The sequence below is a fragment of the Cardiocondyla obscurior genome, linkage group LG10, assembly GCF_019399895.1.
Source record: "Cardiocondyla obscurior isolate alpha-2009 linkage group LG10, Cobs3.1, whole genome shotgun sequence".
Taxonomy (NCBI): domain Eukaryota; kingdom Metazoa; phylum Arthropoda; class Insecta; order Hymenoptera; family Formicidae; genus Cardiocondyla; species Cardiocondyla obscurior.
In genome coordinates this window covers 5131074-5146402 of record NC_091873.1, presented here as the reverse complement: position 1 = coordinate 5146402, position 15329 = coordinate 5131074, and the positions used below count along the sequence as shown (strand labels likewise).

The 15329-nt window shown below is 35.3% G+C and overlaps 1 protein-coding gene across 1 annotated transcript in view; it reads right to left on the bottom strand.

Annotated features, from left to right (window-relative positions):
* The window catches only part of LOC139106065 (uncharacterized), a 206116-nt gene that overhangs the window by 97355 nt on the left and 93432 nt on the right, over positions 1-15329 (bottom strand). The window lies entirely within an intron of this gene.

Below are 15329 nucleotides of genomic sequence, written 5' to 3'. Positions count from 1 at the left end.
AAATATTTGATATGACGCGTATTTAATTACGTTACTTTTTTATAATCTAGTTACGGAGATTATTATTTATTTTTTTTTGTACCTCGAACTGATATACATTTCCTGGTAAATGGCTATCGTTAGTATGAAATACTGAAAGACTTATATACTTGTTAGAATGGTTCTGTACGTGTAGCGAAAGGAAAACAATCTATGCGAAATATTATGAGAGATATTCCGCGACGTAGAAAAATTTGTACGTCGCGTAAATCCCGATATGTGGTTCTAGGTATCTAGCCATGTGTCAGGCTAAAGAGGCTCATGCTCGTGATTTATAAAATAAGAGTAGAACATATAAGCGTGTAAGCAAAAGTAAATGTGCATGGTTAAACAATTGAAAAATTTTTTTTTCTCTCTTATATTATCTTCTCACAATTTATTTTGAAATTTATATCGGAAGTAAAACAAATTAGCTATAACGTTTCAAATAAATATACGTAAATTATAAATTATTAACTATCATTTTTAATCTTTATATCCTCGTTTTTATTTTTTATTTTCTCGTTTGTTATTAACATGTTATCCAAGTTGCTAATTAAAAACTCGTCAACAAGATTTAAATTTCTGTAAATTGACAACGACAAATAGACGATGAATTAAGAAGGTTTTTACATAATTTCGCTCGACTGTCGCTTGATTAATTATAAAAATGAGAAATCTAATATTGAAACGTGACATTGGTAACTTAATATTAAAATTAAGAATATCGTAAGAACTACTGCCATTGCGTTAGCGAAATAAATATATCGAATGATATCCGTCGCGACCTTTTGATTCGAGAGGTCCTGCGACCAATACTTAATGAAATATCTTAATTCTTTATGTCCCCGTGTTCAATCTTTCAAATGTATGTAATTGGTATGATCGCCAGAAAAACCGAATGTTCGATCCTGCAGGACTCACGGGTGTATCTTCTATAGGCCGATGTATATAGTATAATCACTTGACGAAAATATATAATGTGATGATAATTTTAGATTAAAGCTTCCTGCACGATCGAACGGAACATAAACCAAGTTATATTATATATACTTCTTCCTACAAAAAGAAATGCAAAATTTAAAAAATTTCACGTATATTCTTGTGCCTATCGCTTTAATTTATTCGAAAAGAAAACTATAACATATGTCGATTATATCGTTATTAATACTAAACAAAAATTAATTATTTTATATAAAAAGAAATGCTTTAAGTAATGGCATATCTCTTCGAAATATCTTTCTGACGAGAAATTTTTCGCAATTATCATTGAAAATTCGACATATCACATACATATCGTCGTTTCTATTTATAAAATTAATAACGACAGTTCTTTCTGTAGGAAGCGTTTCCCTTAACGTTCAGAAACGCCTGTAAGTGTGAAAATTATTCTACATTGCGTAATCGAATCAATTCCGCCGACTATGTATTCTCGACATAACGATAATCTGGATAAGCAAACGGGGGAAAAAAAATGGACACTTTATACAATTTTTAATAACGAAATCTTGAATGTTGTAAATGCATCGACTCTGATCTCATTAAATATTTCTTCCAACAAGCGCATCGGCGAAATGGTCGAAAGTGCATCAGGCCGTAAAATTCCTTCCACTGCAGAAGCCTCTTAAATCACGCACAGTGATATACATACATATACAACGTAATTATTAAGATACGTTAAATAGTACGAAGGTAAATAGGGATTTGTAGCAAAGTGAGAAAAACGTTTGCAAAATTTATATATTACGAGATTTTATACCGTCTTGAAGATCCGACAAAACGTCGCTTAATCGCCTAATACGTAACACAATTCAATGCATCGACCAATATGTCGAGGAAGACAATATCGCGAAATGTGCTTCGGCAGTGGTACGAAATACGATTCAATGAGAAAAGAACTTTACCATTTCTCTGGCGAACGAAAAAGATTTACACAATTTATTCGGGCATCGCTCGAGCGTATCCAACGTTCGCTGGAGTCTGATTTTCGTTGAACAACGCGTTCTCTCTTTTACCAGCTCAAACGAGCTCTATTTTTCATGCGTACGCAGCCAATGGCAGCGGCCCGATCGCGCACTCGCCTCTCGCCGTTAGACGCAAACAAAAGTCGAAACTCGGACGCTCCGAGTACACGCGGATTTCGCGTTTGCCGATGGAATTTAATATCTGCTGCCTTCGTTACGAAACACACGGCCATGCCTTTTTTTTTTTTTCCCCGCCATCCTTTTCCCCTTGCTCGTTCGCCTCATCCCTTTCTATTCATTCTTCACGCTCGTCTCTCGATGCGATCGAGGAGGTATCAACCCGATAAAGATACGATCTTTGCTTGAAATACACGATAGAATCGAACGAGATGGAACAGCATTCAGAACACAAATCGAATTAAATTCCTGCATCGCGTACACGTCGTTGTTTTACGGATGCCTCGCATGCCAATTTGGAATTCTTTGATCTCAGGTAACCACACCGACACGTTCGCATAAATGAAATTCGCGATGAGAAAATTGACGAATTATCTCTATGTTAAAAACTTTTTTATGGATCTTTTACGAACAATTTTTATATTTGTATTACACTACGAAAAACTTGCTGTAAAAAAAAAAAAAGAAAAAAAAAAAAATTAATTCCTAAATTCATAAATCAATGTTTGGCAATTTACTCTGATTGCGCTTTCAAATTATTCGCATAAGCTCTTTATTACTCGAGTCTGAAATTTTTTGAAACACCGTAGAGGCATAAAGTAGCGTTTTTATTTGATTTTGTGTAGGAAACCCCGGCATATATCTTCAGTTCGTATTCGTTTATCATATTACCATTATATACATATAATAATTTAAGTAAAAAGCTCGCTCCGCGTCCCTCCCTCTCCCTTCTCCTCCTTCTCCCTATCACTCCTTTCTCTTTATTTTTCCCTTTCGCCCACGACAGCTTTTAGACAAATAAATATCGTCGTTCCAGGCTACTAGACATGCACGGCGAACCGGCACACGCCAATCTCTGCGTGCAAATATAAACGGCGAAATGGGTTGTAAATAAGCGGACTGCGCAAAGCGGCTAGTGTAGGGCCAGTTATCTATTGTTATTGGCGGACATATTGACTATTGTACGCGATCAGACGTACCTTCCCTCGGCTGTCCCTTTCCTCCCCTCGCGAGCCCTGTATAAATGTCACGCATCTGTATTTAATACGTTTGTACATAGCGATTCGTTTTCAATAAATATTCAACGCTTTGATTTCTCTCTGGCTTGTAAATTCTTTCGCACACCACCACCAAATATCTTTACGCTGAATCTCGGGGCCGCGCGATCGCCACAGGTCAAGGTAAGTACATTAGTCATAATAGCGTTTCCCCTTTCGAGATGGCTTTCAGTTACCTTGTCAGAGATACGCGCGATAATATCGCCCAAGAAACCTACGTACCGCACCTTTCTGCAACTCGAGCGTGATAAATACGTTTCCCATGTGCGCACTGACGGCAGTGTACCATAACGATATAATTTCGCATTTTTTTTTCTCTCTCTCCCTCTCTCTCTTTTATTTTATTTCTCTTTTAATCCTTTTAATGTTCTTTTAAGATTACTCTCACCCGAAAAGGATGGAAATGTAATTACATAAATTAGATGAAATTTCTACCGCGAGTAATATTTCCAAAATACGTCGCTACACTGTAAAATATATCTGCAGACGCAACCTTTCCATTATCTCGAGATATTCGCCCTCTCGCTTCCTCTTATTTCTTTCCCCCTTTCTGCTCTTAATTTAAACGGGTAGTACGCTCGAGTTTCTCGATTCGTTGGAACATTCTTTTTTTTTTTTTTTCTCGCGAAAACATCCTTTAATTAAGTCGCTCCGATTCATTACCATCGCACTGACGTAGGCACGAGATTGCGACGTGCAACGTGGTTGTCGTTTCGTTGAATTCCGTTACAAAGATGGTATTCGCGGCGTCGCAAAATTACCGGTCGCGAATCGTCATTGCGGCGTTCGCTCGACATTTGCGGTTCTCTCTAAATTACAATAACACTTTCTTTCAACAAATCACTTTATTTCGGACGTAAATTGTTCAATAAATTGCTCGCGCAACGCGTATTGTCGAAATTTCGTGAAAAATGTCCGTACTCGCTTCGAACAACTTTAAATCAATCAAACCGATTCAACGAACTCTATTGGATCAACGTCAGTGGCACAATATCGCGTTTCTTTCAAACTGTGCGTCGGTCGCTGTATCGATAGGGATATACGATAAATCATTACTTTCTCTCGCGCTGCCTCGCAATCGTAAACTTTTTACTGAGCGGTTAATGAAAACGAATTGCGTTTGCGAGCCATCGACATGACAATTCCTTGCGGCGACACGCGTCGAGCGATACCGCCAACAAAAAGGGCCGCGACACGGTGGTGCGTGCGTAATTGGACTCCGGGCATGTAGTTATTTCTACGAATAGCCCTTATCGAGATGGCATCACGATGGATTTGCACGATGTGACGGAGCATCTGATAAGAAGTAAGGGCGAAGTAAGCGCTCCGATACCTATATCGCGTGCGCGTCTTGCGACTCTACGGGCATTGAAAGCTAAAGAAGTCGGGATGTGAGAAAGCTCACCCTGGGATCACGCTGGCGTTAGTCTGACGCGAAACGCTTCACCCGCGCATTCCAAGTTTTCCCATCAAATCAGATTATAAACGACAGAACGCTCGTTTACCCTCGAGCAAGCAACTCGATTGCTTTACCCGCGAGGTGAACAAGCGTTAATAATTCAGATACACGTGACCTAAAGACAGTCTTTAAAAAATTGTAACGTTATTATGTCGAACACAATCTAAAAAGCGCGTCAAAGAACAGAATATTCTTACGGGAATTTGTATTCCCTTGTTCGGAACTCGATTTTTTCCCCTCTTCTCGCTTCAACAGAGAAATCTGCCCATATTAGCGAAATACTACTACTTTTTCTCATCAATTTATACGAACACATACCTATTGCATCAACGAAATGTAAAATAAATATTTGAAAATTAATAAAAACATATTTCCTGCGATGGTCATTGATAGAAAAGTGTAACATCGAATTTAATATTTTTACTAAAAATATATTTTATTAAAAATATGTTAGGAAAATTACGACATAATGAAAATATTCTCTTTAAGAAATTTTAATCACAGAAATTAATGTCGAAGTTAATTAAGAGAAGTAATTTGCCTTCTTTAAGTAAAAAATTATGTAGATTTGAAAACTACAAGTGTTCGTTAAAAGAAAAAAAAAAGAAAAGAAAAAAAAGAAAAAAAAATGAGGATACGATAAAAATGTCAATACTAAATCAATTTATATAAGCGGCCAAATATCAAGATATATGTAGGTCGATTGATTGTAGCCGGATTGACTATAAATTGGTCCAGCTTCTATTTTTAGTTTAAAAAGACCATGTTCTCGTTTTCTGTGTCAAATTCAACTACCTGTCTATTATGCAGTGATATTTTTTACGAATCGTATGCTATGATTAGTTCGATCTAAAAAAAATAAACACAAAGAGGAGAAAAAAAAAAAAAAAAGAGAGAGAGAGAAAAAAACGGAATCGATATTAATCCGTCCTAAAGCATTTCACTCGTAGCTTCGCGAATGCCTCGTTGTCCTGCGGGATTATGAACAGTGGGCTACTACATTCTCCCGACAATGTACGATAACAACCCGGAAACTCGGCCCCAAGGTAGCGACGAGGGAATGAAGGATTGCTCTGCTTCAGCCGAGTCCAGCATAATCAATACACAGCTATAGATTCCCTCCTTTCCGCGGCGGGGAATATAGCTTTACGCAATTGTACATCCTTGAATCCAATTAAGCATAATCGGGGAAATTAGATGCAAATTACCGCATAGCCTGGGATATTCAAAGTATCTATTTTAATTAAATGCATTATTCCGACACTGTTCTTGAAAAAGAAATTGTTCCCTAAATGTTGCTATGTTACTATTTTTCTTTTTTATATATATATATTTATGCATTATATTTTCGTTAATTTTTTTTAAACAATTAATTTCAAATATTTCTTATATCACATTATTTAAATGTAACTCAAGTAAATAGATACCTTTATGTATCATCGAATTACTCTTCGTACACGCAGTAAATAGCATGATATCAAACGCGATCGTTACTTATGAATATTTAGCGCTGCTAATCGGTACAATTAATTGATATCCGTAATAATAATTGATTACATAATCAACATCATAATTGTCAAGCCAGCGTGACTTATTTAGCGGAATACGGGACGAATTATAACCTAATCCCGAAATCTCATTGTATTTTAAATATTTTACCGGCTGGAATGTAACTAAATTTTGAGATGGCGAGAACGAAATAATATACGAAGGATCGCGAGAGAATCAAGTACTCGCGAAAAAGCGTGATGTTGAGCGCTTTTAATAATACATGTATTTTCCGGGCTCGTTGCGAAGTGCTCGTACAACGCCGAGTCCCGATTGTACATTTTCGGATGGATTATCGTATTAATTTTAATTAACTTCTTTTAATAGTACAGAATCGTGAATTTTAAGTACGAGATATCGCCGAATTCTCTTACGTTACTTTTATATTGATCAAAATTCAGCAGGAATAAATTGCGTACCAGAAGAAGGTGGAGAAAAAGAAAGAAAACGGAAAGGAAAAGACACCTGAAAGGCATCGCCAGACGACGGTGGAACAACCTTGAAGTAATTAATTTCTTATTTATATATTATCTGCTAATTGCAATATTAATCACCCATTGCGTTTAATTAAACTTTCCATTTATCGGAAATATTTTATACAGATATCGGTAAAGGACTTCTATTTACAAGAAATTTTTAATAAAAATTTATATTTAAAAAGAAAGGAAAGATTTTCGAAACCTGCAAAATTATTTAATTATCCGAAGAACGAATAAGGAATTCGATGAATGCAATCATACGAAATACGTGTAAAATATTTAAATCAATAATATCGATTTAAAAACAATTTCAAAAATAATTCCTTTTATAAAATATTTGTTAAACTATTTGTTAAAATAATATATCATTGTAATTGTTGTAAAACATCAGTTTCATTCTAATCTCCTTAGTATATGGAGCGTATAATCCATTCATATATTTATTATTAAGTTATGTATATATTACTTCAAACAAAGCGAATATTATCCATTCCTGTACACCCCCTTCCTCCCTCAAAATACAATCGTTCTCCGCGATTATTATAATTCGCGATTGTCAATTCAAGCGATTTCGTAACTCCCACGATTAATAATTCGTACGCGTATCGAAGCGACTATTTAGTGAAACAGATATTTCACGTGATTTATCCATTTTTGATCAGAATTCAAAGCAATAGATAATGCAAATTATTAACTACCGTTCTGTTGCAATTTTTATTAATGATTAGAGTCGGTATAGCCGATTATTATTATTTCTTTTACACAGAGAGAGAATGTTTTATATTGTTTAATATTTTATAATAAAAATATGAAAAAAATCGCAATGACCAGTGACGAATAGATTTTTCAAAGATAATGTAACATAAATATAAATGATTAAAATAACCAATTTTCGAATATTTACATCAAATAGTTAATAATTATTGGCAAAGGTATTCATGCGCGAAGATGAATTGGCTATCTAAATTGTTACATTTCCGTGATACTAGTTATTCTCCTATTATCCACGTCTCGTTATCGCTACCGTCGAGCGAACATTTCTCGTTGTAAATGGGAATTGTTATTCACGTTGAAAACGGCATTCATACAAATGGGAAAAACTGCATCAAATTTGTCGATTCTTGGCAAGGTATTTAAATACCGTGTTTTTGAGTACCAAACAAACGTTTAAAATGCAAAACAATGAAATTACTGATTCATTATTAAATTTTTCTCATTTTCATCTATACAGTCACATAAATATAATTTGTGTGACATTTCCATTTTCTCCCTTTAAATTTTTGTAGACAATTACATTGTCATGCACTTTAATAAAAATAAAAAATAAATAAAATAAAAAAGAATAGCCAATATATTATTATTTTTCATGAAACATTCTCTTATGACAAGTATAAAATGTTAGTTGATTTAAATCAAATGCGCTATTGTATTTACATTAACTTGTATATTTTCCGAGATACTAAAATAATATATATAACTTTTTTAAAACTTAAAAAAAGTCTAATATTGCATAAAATAATATAAAAATTTAGTCACAGACTATTATAAACCCAAATAAAAATGTCTAAGTAATTAAATTACTTTTTACATGTCATAAGAATGTGCAATATGGGATAATTGATTTCAAAATAAATATATTTCACGTTGAATAAAAATTTAGCGACGATCGCTAATAAAAAAAATGCAAAAATAAAAATGCTATGCGGAGTATTTCAAATAGATTCACGTACACTACAGTGCTCGTATTGATATTTTTTAATTTTTTTTCTCGCGCTTTTTAAAGGCTTTTTTTAATTTTCCACCGATTATCTATTTATCTATCCGGACCATATTTAATACCAAACTCGTACAATTGCGTCAGACGGATGCTGCTACATTGTACCAAAAGATAATCGATCGTTTATAGCGGCTGTAAATTTCTGCGCGTGTACCGTAGGAAATATCGCTCGTGGCAATAACCAATTCGTTGTAACGCTGGAAAATTTCATTTCCACCCGTCGCCAGAAAGCAAGAGCGCGGAAGGTCGCGCCGTTAAATATATTGCTATAATATACAATCGACTGTTAGAAATACGCACGAAAGTTACCGGTAAAACCCGCTAGATTCAGCTAATCTCCGCCAAGTAAGTAACACGCGAAGCTGCACCGTGTAGCCCGCGTTGTTTACAATTTATTTCGACGCGATCAAATAATGGCAAACTAAAAAATTCCCAGGCATACGAGCGCTTTTGCGGACCGCATATTCGAATATTTGTTGTTTGAAGAGATTCTAAAATGCTGTTTGCTCAATCTCTACGAATAACGAAATATTTAACGCGCTTTTTTTTTATCTATTAAAAGAGAAACGCACCTGTTTAAATATTCCACCGTAAACACTTGGGTTTTTGTGATTTTCTCTGTCGCGATGCGCGGCGAAAAATCGGAGAGACGTAGCAGCCCGTATCACATTTTTCTTCTGTGTTTAATGGAAATGAGAAATTCGCGCAAAGGGGAAAGTAAAAGGAAAGACTTCGCGGTTATATATTTAGTACATACATTCGTTATGTACACCCATGGTAATATAAATTATATTAAACATCGCCGACCCAATAATAATCCGTAATGACCCTAGCTGGCTCGACGCAAGCCAACTGCACCCACGGGTTTTATTATGTATCGGAGAATATAGAATAAGGGAGAAGGGAATTTCGTGAAGTACCAGGCTCGCATTCACATTAATTTTCTTAATTTGAAAGTAACAATGGGGGGCTAGTGCCGTTTGCACCTGCTGCTTCAGTGTAATAGAGAGAGAAAAAAAAAAATCAATGTGCGTAGGAACTATGCGATGTTATTTTATTTAACTTGTGAATCCACGCGGCACGTTGTACTCGAAGGTAGCATTATCGGTTTAATTGATTATGCCGATTATTATTAGTAATCGTATTTCTGTATTTCGTACGCATCTCTATAAAAATATCCGTTAAAGTTCCCGACATTGTTAGAGAGCAATCGAATCTATCTTAACCGTGACGCTACGTCGTACGAAAAAAAGCACGAACGGAATTATTGGATGTTTGCTCGTCGGGGAAGTAGCTTAACGGATGAGAACGTGAGCAGACTTTCGATGCCGCAGAAATAAACGGAAGACATGGAAGTTTCTCATTCCGCGCGCTATCCACTCGGCTATATTTCCCGAACTTTAAAAAGCTGCGGAATTGTCACGGGAATGATCAACGGATCGAATATCGCGTTTCTTCGCGCTGCTAAATCTTATTCGCGCAACCAATCGACATTCGCAATATAAAAGGATCCTTTTTCCATCGGGCATTGAAACATTGTACAAAACATGTCAATGTATATAAAAGAACATTGAAAAATTATGTATTGTACAAAATAAATTTGTGAGAACATTCAAAAATTAAATGCCATAGTATTCAATAAAATATCTTTAACGACTCGACAGCAAGAGCAGCATTAAGTTTTGCATCTTAGAATTTCATCGATATAAATTTTTTATCTGTCTTTGGTTTATTTTTTCGATCCGTTATAGTTTATACTTATACTATAACGTTATAAAATTATTAGCAAGGTATAATATAACGATTCGTAAAATGCGCTTTTATCGCGAAATAATACGTAACGTATGCAAAATACGTGAGAGATGAAATAAAGAGAAAAGCACGAGACAAACAATTTTATGATAGACACGCAAATTTTAGCAGTAACATAAAATCCCGTCAATTCGAAAATTGCGTGAGCACAATGTAGTTTTTTGCTTCATGTAAATTTCAATTAAAACGATATATCGCGAATAAATATCATACGACCGTTTTATTCTCTCAAAACAACGAGACGGGTATGCGGCCTGTGTTTCCGCACAACGAAATGTTTTCTACCTCACCCTCCATTCACGATTACTCAATTAAATTAACCCAATCCGTACGCTATACGCCGGCCACCCTCTTTTATCTCTTGGAAAAACTTGTTCCTTCATTGCCCGATATACATCATACGTTATTGATTTTGCGCTACAAATAAGCCGCGTACGAGAAACTTGTACAATTGAGAAGACACGCAGATCGTTACGATAGGAAATATTTTACAGGAATCACTTGAAAGAATATGTCTCGAAAGTTTTCGTACTTTCCGACTCGCAGCCTACGTCGAAACGTATTCTCCATTGTTTGCTTTGACGGAGTTTTGCTCAATGACCGACCAGTAAGTAGTACATCCGCGAATAAACGAGACTGGTCTCGCTGCGATTGTCATTCACAGAAAATGAAAGGAGCGAATTCCGTTTATCGCATGTATACATAACGCGAGAGTTACTATAGAGGAATCTCTGCCGTCGGAGATGCCGATACGATACCTAACAAAGGCGAACAAAGACTCACCGTCGATCCGTCGGATCGCGGGGAGATCTTCGCAAAGTTCCTACGGGGCTCGGAGTATTCGACAATGAAGTCGAATGTATCGCGTATATAGTTGCTCGGCTATATATACGTAATACACGTGAATGCGAAACAAAGTTATAACATCGTCAATGAATGCTTTTCGCAAAGTTTCTGCCGATATAGCCAAATGAAAGATGAAATCAGTTCCAATGAAAGTAGCTTAATGAAATACCCTGACCCGTACGACTGCAACAGAGTTTTTTTTTTTGGCACGCGCGAACACGGGGGCTATGCTCCATTAATTTTGGATCGAACGACGTTGATCTACGCAATATCAACTTCAATCTGCTAAAAGCAACTCAATTCGCCATGCGGTATCGGATTGCTAAAAACCATTGGTTTTCAGTGAAAATGTATAAAACGCCCGTTACATTATTTGCGAATACGTAGAGACAAGACGTTAAGTATTTACGTGACCTTTTTTGCAATTTTATTATTTTTAATATTAATATTATCTTCCAATTAATTAATTTTTCAATAATTTCACGACATTTTTGGGTAGAGAATATTGGAAAAGATATTTAAACTAAAACATATTTCAGTCATTTTTATATGAACGAGTACGTCACGACAGTATTTCTTTCTTAAGGCTCTGCTCGCGTTAGTGACATACATGCACACTAAAAGACCAAGAAGATACTCCTATGACGTGTATAAAGACTGTAGGATACTCGTATAATTTAAGAGTTAAAGAGAAGTCGGAAAGAACAGCTGAGGCTAGAGAAAGACAGAATTATGATCTAAAAGCAGAACGGTATAAAAGCGAAGACGAGAAAGAGACTGTGATAACGAAAGGCAAAATTCATCTTAAAATTAAAATTGGAACAGTTCTTCTGAAAATTGTTGAATTATATAAAAAATAAGAAAAAATTCACTGCATCTCAAAGTTGCAAAATTTGTGCTATTATCATTTTTCACTATTAACTATTAAAACGTACTTTCTTACGTGCAAATTCTTTTTTGTAAATTATTATTTACGATCTTACTTTCCTTTTTAATTGCAAAATTCGCAGCGAGATAAAATTACTTTTAGAATATTGAACAAAATTTTACTTGACAGTTGAAGCTTAACTTTGTTAAATGGATTAATGCTATTGAGATAGCACTATGTCGTTTACTTTTTGTTGAAAAATTAATGACGCAGGCAAACTTAAGTTACGTCAATGCTTAAAGCGTTAATTTTTTTTTCTTTTTACGTGATATAAATTCGTAGACTCATAAAATCAAATATCTCAGAGCAGGAATATGAGTAAAACTGTTGCACAAGGTAATTGAACACTACCAATTTTGGGAACATCTCGAGTTACGCGCACAAAGTTAGACAGGTCGAATTGCAAAATGAATTTATTGGACTCGGTTGCGTGCTAAACATCAACGAAATTAAATGATAGTAGATATACATTCCAACGCTATATGACGGTTGTCACTAATTGAAAATTAAATCGAAATTAATCAGTCAATCGCGAAAAAATTATCTCTTTATATATTGTGTTTTAATTTTTTTTTTGAAAGTTTTAATCTAACAATTTTTGCATTTATATTTATAATATATTCGACATTATTGATTATTACATAATCTGCAAGATCTAAATTAAAATCTTTTCTTACACGCTGCAAATAAAAAATAAAAATCTTACAATTATAGAACACGTTAATTTCAATTCAATCAAACTTCTCATACATTTTCTATAATGTTCATTTTATAAAAATCGACAAGAGAAGATCGAAAGGAATTAACATTAATTTTACCTCCTATTACGGTGATTGTCACGTTAGATATATGTATAACATAAAGTTAAGTATAACGATACCGAATATGGATGAGCCAAAATTGTTCCACCGTGTGAAATTGGATACTTTTAACGTTACGTTATAATAACGTCTGCATTACATATAACGGATTTAAAACTGCGCACAGTAAAAACACGCCACATATCGAATTTCTGGCCCACCATGAAGCTTTTCAGAGCCTACAAATATATATTTTAATCTTTTTCTCCACTCTACACAGATTAAAATCAAACAAGAGCTGCATGAAAATATTTGTGTACGTTATACCACTTGCAGAATTTTTGAAATTTAATTTTATATTCAAAAACACCTCGTAAATATGATATTGTATATAATATAAAGTATTTTAATGCTCTCATGACGTAGTTCACACCATTTTGATTCGCTATGCTTAATGCCACTTTAAAGTAAAGTTTCTTATTACATATGTTAAAGTTATAAGTATAGTATAAGTCTCGAAATTAACTATTTCATGAAATTAGATTTTAATATTAATTAACTGTTACTGCCAAAATTATTTAACGCTTAAAATATGATTTATTAGTTATAACAAAAAAAAAATTTAATACACGACTAAAGATTGATTGAATTGATGATGTAATATGTAATTTTCTCCGATGAGTATTGACAATCGATATTTATTCCGCGTCATTCCCATTTGATATTGACAACTAAATTTGCCATTACAATTTTCTCCAACAAAATCGAACTGTCATTTTCGTGAGTATCGCTGTTCTTGCCGAACGATTATTTGTTATCTGTAATGTAAATACACTGAGTGCAATGTCGTGCTGTGCATCGTTCTGCCCCTTTCCCTTCCCTTCCTCTCCCTCTGAATGTACATAAAAACTCTTTCCGTGCTATTGCCAATTGTACAAGAAACATGATAGTATATTTTTTTGTTTTTAAGATTCTCTCTTTCACGTTTTAAATAAAAAAAAAATAAAAGAAGTTTGAGTTAAAAAAAAAAGTGTAATTTTATAAGCCTAATAAATTCAATAAAAATCATCTGTTCGATACAAAGTCTATTAAATTTTCGAGAAAATTATTTTGCGTATTACCCCTGTGCTTTTATTAGAGGCTTCGTCGAGCGGAAAGTCGAGTCGACCCATGGCCGGCTTTCTGAAGTCAAACTCCAATCGCCAAAATAGCCTGCTATACGACGAAATGTCAAGTAACCTACGCGACAAAGGCGAGAAACGTAAAAAGATTCGTAAGGATTCGAAAAGCCACGCGGCGCGTAGTACCGCGATTTCATTTTAAGACGGGGAAAATTTCTTGACATGGCGAGCAAAAGGAATAATGCGGATAAGAGCGGCAAAAGGCAGACAAATCCTTCGTGACTTGCTATGTACGTTTGTAAGTACAGAAACTGCTACCCCTTTCTTTCGTTCATTCGTAATTTAAATCTTTCCCAAGAGCGCTCATATTTTTCTCTAGGACGGAAATACGAATCGCCCGACACATCGCCGAGCAGAATGATTCAAGCTAAAAGCCACCAATGATTTTTGAACGGCATCTCTGAATGTCTTAGGACATTGCAAAACGGTGAAAGATGAAAGGATGGGAAATCGCAGCTTTCACCGGTGAACGCAGTCGGCAGTCTCTCAGCGTACATGAATTTAATCCCAGTCGAGAGGGAATTTTTAACGACAGGACGAGGAACACGACGAAGTGGAGTCGTGTTCTCCTAACCGAGGGCCGATCGATGTTCGAGCGAACGTGACTAAACCTTTTTTTTTTTTCCTTGAGTGAGGGGGCGAGAATCGCGACGACGCTCTTAACGTCCCCTCTGTCCACCCATTCCCCTCGAGGAATGAGGTGCAGGTGCGAAAATTCCATTTCCTCCCGCGCGTCATACAGCGCGTCTACGGTTTTTGCTTTCAGCGTGCGTACACACTTCTAAATGGTCCCGAGTATAAAGAATCTTTCGCTGTAAATGTATAAGATGACCCCCTAACTGCTCCGTTCTTTTCTACACTTTACGCGTTCCGGATCCGTGACTAAAGCGTACGAAAAAAAAAAAAAAAACGCATTTGTATGCAAGATATGAATTGCGATGATGAATTATGGCTTTGCGTTAAGCACGATACGTCGTTCATTTTCTTATTTGCGTCGAGTTTTTTTTTTCTTTTTTTTATCACGAAACATGCACACGAGATTTTATTGGCCCAACCTTTAGATCCCCTTTTCTTTTTTTTTTCAATGACGGTACAAAATAATTGCCGAGGGGACATTCTCCAAGTAATTCCTTACCTTTGAAATTTACTTCAGTGATAGTACGACCACTTTACGCTTTGCCCCATCAAAACTAATGAAAGCATTTACTCTCAAAGCAACCGACTCGCTGGCACGATTTGCTTTCATATTCTTGAATCTTAATCACGAGAACTTGAATTTCGA